Source organism: Arachis hypogaea, chromosome 19 (assembly GCF_003086295.3).
Source record: "Arachis hypogaea cultivar Tifrunner chromosome 19, arahy.Tifrunner.gnm2.J5K5, whole genome shotgun sequence".
Classification (NCBI taxonomy): Eukaryota; Viridiplantae; Streptophyta; class Magnoliopsida; order Fabales; family Fabaceae; genus Arachis; species Arachis hypogaea.
Genome location: NC_092054.1, coordinates 108,979,578 through 108,989,213, shown reverse-complemented (window position 1 = coordinate 108,989,213; position 9,636 = coordinate 108,979,578). Strand labels below are relative to the sequence as shown.

The following is a 9,636-nucleotide window of genomic DNA, read 5'->3' as shown; positions in this document are numbered from 1 at the left end:
GGATAGGAGGGCCTAAAGGAATAAAATCCTGGCCTAAGGGCTAAACCAAGCTGTCCCTAACCATGTGCTTGTGGCGTGAAGGTGTCAAGTGAAAACTTGAGACTGAGCGGTTAAAGTCAAGGTCCAAAGCAAAAAGAAGAGTGTGCTTAAGAACCCTGGACACCTCTAATTGGAGACTTTAGCAAAGCTGAGTCACAATCTGAAAAGGTTCACCCAATTATGTGTCTGTGACATTTATGTATCCGGTGGTAATACTGGAAAACAAAGTGCTTAGAGCCACGGCCAAGACTCATAAAGTAGCTGTGTTCAAGAATCAACATACTGAACTAGGAGAATCAATATCACTATCTGAATTCTGAGTTCCTATAGATGCCAATCACTCTGAGCTTCAATGGATAAAGTGAGACGCCAAAACTGTTCAGAAGCAAAAAAGCTACTAGTCCCACTCATCTAATTAGAATCTAAGCTTCACTCAAAAACTCTGAGATATTATTGCTTCTTAAATTATTTGAATTCTATTTTATTTATCTAGTTGCTTGAGGACAAGCAACAGTTTAAGTTTGGTGTTGTGATGAGTGGATATTTTATACGCTTTTTGGGGTTAATTTCATATAGTTTTTAGTGTGTTTTAGTTAGTTTTTAGTTTATTTTCAGTAGTTTCTAGGCAAAATTCATATTTCTGGACTTTACTATGAGTTTGTGTGTTTTTCTGTGATTTCAGGTATTTTCTGGCTGAAATTGAGGGAGCTGAGCAAAAATCTGATTCAGGCTGAAAAAGGACTACTGATGCTGTTGCATTCTGACCTCCCTGCACTCAAAGTATATTTTCTGGAGCTACAGAACTCCAAATGGCGCGCTTCCAACTGCGTTGGAAAGTAGACATCCAGGGCTTTCCAGAAATATATAATAGTCCATACTTTGCTCAAGAATAGATGACGTAAACTGGCGTTTAACGCCAGTTCCATGTTGCAGTCTGGTGTCCAGCGCCAGAAACAAGTTACGAGTTGGAGTTCAATGCCAGAAACAGGTTACAACCTGGTGTTGAATGCCCAAAACAGCCCAGGCACGTGAGAAGCTTAAGTCTCAGCCCCAGCACATACCAAGTGGGCCCCAGAAGTGAATTTCTGCGCTATCTATCATAGTTTACTCATTTTCTGTAAACCTAGGTTACTAGTTTAGTATTTAAACAACTTTTAGAGATTTATTTTGCATCTCATGACATTTTAGATCTGAACTTTGTACCTCTTGACGGCATGAGTCTCTAAACTCCATTGTTGGGGGTGAGGAGCTCTGTTGTGTCTCGATGAATTAATGCAAGTATTTCTGTTTTCCATTCAAACATGCGTGTTCCTATCTAAGAGATCCATTCGCACTTCAATATGAATGTGATGAATGTGACAATCATCATCATTCCTCCACGAACGCGTGCCTGACAATCACTTACGTTCCACCGTAGAATGAATGAATATCTCTTAGATCTCTTAATCAGAATCTTCGTGGTATAAGCTAGATTGATGGCAGCATTCAAGAGAATCCGGAAAGTCTAAACCTTGTCTGTGGTATTCCGAATAGGATTCAGGGATTGAATAACTGTGACGAGCTTCAAACTCGTGAGTACTGGGTGTAGTGACAGACGCAAAAGGATAGTAAATCCTATTCTGGTACGATTGAGAACCTGCAGATGATTAGCCGTGCGGTGACAGCGCATCTAGACCCTTTTCACTGGAAGGATGGATGGTAGCCATTGACAATGGTGATCCACCAACACACCTTGCCATAGGAAGACGTGCGTGCATGAATCAGAAAACAGAGGAAAGCAGAATTTCAGAAGACAAACCATCTCCAAAACTCCAACATATTTTCCATCATTGCATACAAGTATAATTTGTGTTCTGCCCTTTTATTCCTTGCAATCAAATTTGATAAGTGAATTATTTTATTGTTTTTCGGACTAAGAGTTACAAGATAACCATAGATTGTTTCAAGCCAACAATCTCCGTAGGATCGACCCTTACTCACGTAAGGTATTACTTGGACGACCCAGTGCACTTGCTGGTTAGTTGTGCGAATTTGTGAAGAACTGTGATTTCCAATTTTGTGCACCAATGCCACAGAGGTTTATAATGGAATTAGAGTTGTTTGACGTGTGGGGAATTGATTTTATGGGACCTTTCCCATCCTCCTACTCAAATAATTATATATTGGTGGTTGTAGATTATGTGTCAAAGTGGGTAGAAGCCATAGCCATAGCAACAAATGACAACAAGGTTGTGATAAGCTTCTTGAGAAGGAATATCTTCAGCCGATTTGGAGTTCCTAGAGCCCTTATTAGTGATGGAGGGACACACTTCTGCAACAAGTAACTTGAGACACTCCTGCTCAAGTATGGAGTCAACCACAAAGTGGCAATTCCATACACAGACCAATGGGCAAGCTGAGATTTCAAACAGGGAGCTCAAAAGAATTCTTGAAAAAATTGTTGAAAGCTCAAGAAAGGATTGGTCTAAGAAGCTGGATGATGCATTATGGGCCTACAGGACAGCCTTCAAAATACCTATTGGGATGTCTCCATACCAATTGGTGTTTGGTAAGGCTTGTCACTTACCAGTTGAGCTTGAACATAGAGCATTCTGGGCTCTAAAAATGTTGAATTTTGATGATCAAGCTGCTGGAGAAAGGAGGCTAATGCAACTCAATGAGCTGGAAGAATTCAGGAATCAAGCTTATGAGAATGCAAAGATTTACAAGGAAAACACAAAGAGGTGGCATGATGAAAAGTTAGCAAGGAGAGAGTTCACAGAAGGTCAAAATGTGCTGCTGTATAATTCAAGACTCAAGTTCTTCCTAGGGAAGCTTAAGTCTCGATGGTCTGGACCCTTTACCATCCTCAAGGTGTTTCCCTATGGTCATGTAGAGCTCACGGAGGAAAAAACACAAAGAACTTTCACTGTGAATGGCCATAGACTCAAGCACTACTTGGGAGACTCACTGGATGAGAAGAGAGTGAGCTACAACCTCAGCTAAAGAAGGAAGAACGTCAAGCTAGTGACGATAAAGAAGCACTAGTTGGGAGGCACCCCAACACTTTATATCCTTTTGATTTATAACTTTCTTAGAAGTAGCTTAAAATTGTCAACTTAGATAGTTCAAGTTCCAGTTAATATTCTGGTTTTATTGCTTTCTAAAGGTAGATTGTAGGTGGTAGATTAGGAAGCTTAAATATCAGCTTTTGGTAGTTAGAAAATTTTCAAAGTGCAATTTGATGAATATATTCACTGATGATGAGTAATTGGGCTGAGAACTAGCTAAAAGGCTAAGTTTGGTGTGGCCACCAACCTACTTAATCTAGGCTTACAACCATCTGAATGAATTAAAATTGAAAGTAAGCCCAGAGATTAAGTTTAGTGTGGCCACCACCATATGAAGATCACCTAGCAAGCCCAATACCATTCAAGTTGAAAGCTTTTAATAAATTGGTGAGTACATGAAAGTTGGTTTTAAATGTGTTCGGAAGGGGTTAGAAGTGAAAGAATGTGAAAGGATTAAAATTAATTCACCCTTATGAACACATTAAAAACCCAATGATGAACCCAATTTATTAGATGTAATGGGATTAAGTTTGGTGTCCTAAGGGACACTCATCAGTTGCAATTTCATTGGCTCACACTATAAGGAATGTGAAGGATTCTTTTATCATTACTAATGGGGTTTCGGTTTTTATTTTCAGGAGAGAGAATGGGGCCCACATGATTGATAGCTCATATAGCAGGAAGTCAAAATGTACTTGTACTTTGGAACTCAACACATGCAGGAAACCAAAAGGGATAAGGATTGGCGCCTCTTCCCACGCTAGGTGCCACTCCCCAAGTGGGAAAACATTGAATTACTTTCACTTCCCACCCTCTAGACTACACTTCCTACCTCTATAAAAGCCCCTCACTTTCCTACCTCTCTTCACACTTTGAACCCAAACATACTAAACGAAAGAACCTCCACACTTCTTCCCCCCCCTTCCCCCCTCTTTTCTTTACCTTTTTTCTCTTTTCTTGATTGGGACAATCAAGTCCTAAGTTTGGTGTTGAAGCAAAACTATGTTTTGCTTACTCTCTTACAATATTCTCCAACTTTCTTTAACCCTTCAAACACCTTTTCTCAACCCAATGGCACCACCAAGAGCCTCATCATCAAAGAAGAGAAAGACCAAGGAACTAACCTCAGGATCCTCAACCCACAATGAATATAAGTTTCCCTCATCATTCAACTAAAACCAATTTTATGGTTGGGTGAGTGAGAGGAAAATTATTCCAGAGGTCGGCTTCCAACTGGGGAGGAACGAGCATCCTGAGATCAACAGAGAAATCAACAACAGAGGATGGACACGCTTGTGCAACCCACCAAGGAAGGTGGTGAAAAGCTTAGTTAGAGAATTATATGCCAATGCTGTGCCTCAGCCAGGGCAACCCTATGGCTATCTTAGCTATGTGAGGGGGAAGGCCATTGTCTATAGCCCCTCCAACATAGATAGGATGCTAACGGTTAGGCAAACAAACTCCACCTGGAGTTATGAAGAGAGGATTAAGCAACAAGACCCAGGATTTGATGAAATCCTCAATGAGATTTGTGTGCTGAATGTGCAATGGATAAATGACAAAGATGGGAGACCCAACCAGCTGAGGAGAAGAAATTTGAGCCCCCAAGCTAGAGGGTGGCTAGATTTTGTGAGAAGGTTTCTCAATCCTACTTCCAACACTTCTGAGGTGACGTTGGAGAGGGCTGTGCTCATATACAGCATCATGAAAGGAGAGAATGTGAATGTTGGGGAGATGATTGCCAACAACATCAACAGGGTGCTGAAAAGCACCAAGGATAGCACAAGACTGGCATTCTCCAGCATCATTCAAAGGCTGTGTGATGAAGCAGGGGTTGAGAAGATTATTGATGAAGTGCTAGTGGACCAAGATTAGCCTATAACTGCCAAGAAGATGGCCAAAGTGGTGGCTGTCAACCCACTTGAGAGGAGAAGGGAGCATAGAGCTCACACTCATGGGCCACAAGGGCAACCACAACAAGAAGAAGGGGCTGAAGAGCAACTACATTACCTAGCACTCCAACGACCACCATACCAACAATACCAACAATTTCCTGAAGGTTTCAACTGAGAGCAATTGCAGGGAGATATATACCAAATAAAAGGAGACATACACCATCTGAGAGAGGATGTCAACTGATGAGCGGATAATTTATACGCTTTTTGACATTGTTTTTAGTATGTTTTTAGTAGGATCTAGTTACTTTTAGGGATGTTTTCATTAGTTTTTATGTTAAATTCACATTTCTGGACTTTACTATGAGTTTGTGTGTTTTTCTGTGATTTCAGGTATATTCTGGCTGAAATTGAGGGACTTGAGCAGAAATCAGATTCAGAGGTTGAAAAAGGACTGCTGATGCTGTTGGATTCTGACCTCCCTGCACTCAAAGTGGATTTTCTGGAGCTACAGAACTTGAAATGGTGCGATTCCAATTGCGTTGGAAAGTAGACATCCAGGGCTTTCCAGCATAATATAATAGTCCATACTTTGGCCAAGAATTAACGACGTAAACTGGCGTTCAACGCCAGCCTTCTGCCCAAATCTGGCGTCCAGCGCCAGAAAAGGATCAAAAACCAGAGTTGAACGCTCAAACTGGCACAGAAAGTGGCGTTCAACTCCACAAATGGCCTCTGCACGTGTTACACTTAAGCTCAGCCCAAACACACACCAAGTGGGCCCCGGAAGTGGATTTATGCATCAATTACTTACTCATGTAAACCCTAGTGACTAGTTTATTATAAATAGGACCATTTACTATTGTATTAGGCATCTTTGAACGCATTGTTCTTAGACCATAGGGGCTGGCCACATGGCCATGCCTGGACCTTCACTTATGTATTTTCATACGGTAGAGTTTCTACACTCCATAGATTAAGGTGTGGAGCTCTGCTGTTCCTCAAAGATTAATGCAAAGTACTACTGTTTTCTATTCAATTCATCTTATTTCTCTTCTAAGATATCCATTCGCACCCAAGAACGTGATGAAGGTGATGATTATGTGTGACGCTCATCATCCTTCTCCCTTATGAACGCGTGCCTGACAAACACTTCTGTTCTACATGAATTAAGCTAGAATGAGTATCTCTTAGATCTCCTAACCAGAATCTTCGTGGCGTAAGCTAGAATGATGGCGGCATTCAAGAGAATCTGGAAGGTCTAAACCTTGTCTGTGGTATTCCGAGTAGGATTCAATGATTGAATGACTGTGACGAGCTCCGAACTCGCGATTGCAGGGCGTTAGTGACAGACGCAAAAGGATAGTAAATCCTATTCCAGCATGATCGAGAACCGACAGATGAGTAGCCGTGTCGTGACAGGGTGCGTGAGCATATTATTCACTGAGAGGATAAGATGAAGCCATTGACAAAGGTGATGCCTCCAGACGATTAGCCGTGCCGTGACAGGGCATTGGATCATTTTCCCGAGAGATGACCGAAAGTAGCCGTTGACAGTGGTGATGTATCACATAAAGCCAGCCATGGAAAGGAGTAAGACTGACTGGATGAAGATAGCAGGAAAGCAGAGGTTCAGAGGAACGAAAGCATCTCCATTCGCTTATCTGAAATTCCCATCAATGAATTACATAAGTGTCTCTATCCCTACTTTATTATTTATTATTCAAAATACCATTATCACTTTATATCTGCCTGACTGAGATTTACAAGGTGACCATAGCTTGCTTCATACCAACAATCTCCGTGGGATTCGACCCTTACTCACGTAAGGTATTACTTGGACGACCCAGTGCACTTGCTGGTTAGTTGTATCGAAGTTGTGACAAATTATGAATGTGACATCACAATTTCGTGCACCAAGTTTTTGGCGCCGTTGCCGGGGATTGTTCGAGTTTGGACAACTGACAGTTCATCTTGTTGCTCAGATTAGGTAATTTTTTTTATTTTACTTTCAAAAATATTTTCAAAAATCTCTCATCTGTTTTCGAAAAAAAAAAAATTTTTGTTTTCAAAAATTTTATTCAAAATTTTTAAGAATGAATTCTAGTGTTTCATGAAGCATGTTGAAGCCTGGCTGGCTGTAAAGCCATGTCTAAATTCTTTTGGACTGAGGCTTCAACTAATCACTTCAATGCATGTAATTCCATATATCACAGCTTGGCTGGCCATTGGCCATGTCTAGTGTTTTGGACTGGAGCTTTCTTTGAAAGCTTGGCTGGCTAGTGAGCCATGTCTAATTCCTGGACTGAAGCTTTAGACTAACATGGCAAGATTCCTGGAATTCATATTAAAAATTTTGGAATCCTTATTTTTTTCAAAACTATTTTCGAAAAATATAAAATAAAAATCCAAAAAAATTAGAAAATCATAAAAATCAAAAATATTTTGTGTTTCTTGTTTGAGTCTTGAGTCATATCATAAGTTTGGTGTCACTTGCATGTGCATCTTGCATTTTTCGAAAATTCATGCATTCATAGTGTTCTTCATGATCTTCAAGTTGTTCTTGGTAAGTCTTCTTGTTTGATCTTGATGATTTTTTGTTTTGTGTCTTTTCATGTTTATCATATGCATTCTTGAATTCTTAGTGTCTAAGCATTAAAGAATTCTAAGTTTGGTGTCTTGCATGTTTTCTTTGCATTAAAATTTTTTCAAAATTATGTGTCTATGATGTTCATCTTGGCATTCATAGTGTTCTTGATGTTCATCTTGACATTCATAGCATTCTTGCATGCATTCATGGTTTTGATCTAAAAATTTCATGCACTGCATATTTTTCATGTTTTTCATAATAATTTCAAAAATCAAAAAAATATCTTTCCTCTTTTCTCTCATCAAATTCGAAAATTTGGATTGACTTTTTCAAAAATTTTTTGAAAATCAAATTGTTTCTCTTGAGTCAAATCAAATTTTCAATTTGAAAATCTTATCTTTTTCAAAAATCAAATCTTTTTCAAAATTATTAGTTATTTTCGAAAATTCCAAAAATATTTTTCAAAAATCTTTTTCTTATTTTTATACCAAATTTTCGAAAATAACTTAATCAATTAATGTTTTGATTCAAAAATTTGAAGTTTGTTACTTGCTTGTTAAGAAAGATTCAAACTTTAAGTTCTAGAATCATATCTTGTGATTTCTTATGAATCAAGTCATTAATTGTGATTTTAAAAATCAAATCCTTTTCAAAACTAATTCCTATCATATCTTTTCAAAAATATCTTCTTATCTTATCTTTTTCAAAAATATCTTTTCAAAATATCTTTCCTAACTTCCTAACTTCTTATCTTTTTAAAATTTGTTTCAACTAACTAACTAACTTTTTTGTTTGTTTCTTAACTTTTTCAAAACTACCTAACTAACTCTCTCTCTCTCTAATTTTCGAAAATATCTCCCCTCTTTTTCAAAAATTTCTTTTTTATTAACTAATTATTTTTAATTTTAAATTTAAAAAAAAAAATTTTCGAAAATTTCTAACATTTTCCAAAAAACATTTTTCAAAAATCACTAACTCTTTTTCAAAATAATTTTCGAAAATTATCCCTCCCCCATCCTATTCTATTTATTCATTCATATCCTAACATCTCATTTCACTTCTCTTCCATCCTCACAGATGTGTTTCTTCCTTTACATCACATTCTTTGTCTCCCCCTCTTTTCTTCCACTCACAAAGGGATCCCTATACTGTGGTATACAGGATCTCTATTATTATTATTATTTTTCTGTGCCTTCTTCTTTGTCATATGAGCAGGAGCAAGGATAAGAACATTCTTGTGGAAGCAGATCCAGAACCTGAAAGGACTCTGAAGAGAAAATTAAGAGAAGCTAAAATACAACAATCCAGAAATAACCTTTCAGAAATTTTCGAACAGGAAAAGGAGATGGCAGCCGAAAATAATAATAATGTAAGGAAGATGCTTGGTGACTTTACTGCACCTAATTCCAATTTACATGGAAGAAGCATCTCCATTCCTGCCATTGGAGCAAACAACTTTGAGCTGAAACCTCAATTAGTTTCTCTGATGCAGCAGAACTGCAAGTTTCATGGACTTCCATCTGAAGATCCTTTTCAGTTCTTAACTGAATTCTTGCAGATATGTGATACTGTTAAGACTAATGGAATAGATCCTGAAGTCTACAGGCTCATGCTTTTCCCTTTTGCTGTAAGAGACAGAGCTAGATTATGGTTGGATTCTCAACCCAAAGACAGCCTGAACTCTTGGGATAAGCTGGTCACGGCTTTCTTAGCCAAGTACTTTCCTCCTCAAAAGCTGAGCAAGCTTAGAGCTGATGTTCAAACCTTCAGACAGAAAAAAGGTGAATCTCTCTATGAAGCTTGGGAAAGATACAAACAGTTGACCAAAAAGTGCCCTTCTGACATGCTTTCAGAATGGACCATCCTGGATATATTCTATGATGGTTTATCTGAGCTATCAAAGATGTCACTGGACACTTCTGCAGGTGGATCCATTCACCTAAAGAAAACGCCTGCAGAAGCTCAAGAACTCATTAACATGGTTGCTAATAACCAGTTCATGTACACTTCTGAAAGGAATCCTGTGAATAATGGGACGCCTATGAAGAAGGGAGTTCTTGAA

At 38.6% G+C, this 9,636-nt stretch overlaps 1 non-coding gene across 1 annotated transcript; it reads right to left on the bottom strand.

Moving 5' to 3' along the window:
- Positions 1-9,315: 9,315 nt before the first annotated feature.
- Positions 9,316-9,423, bottom strand: LOC112780658 (small nucleolar RNA R71). Its single transcript, XR_003191480.1, has one exon. It is a non-coding gene; the product is annotated as a small nucleolar RNA R71 (small nucleolar RNA).
- Positions 9,424-9,636: the final 213 nt, after the last annotated feature.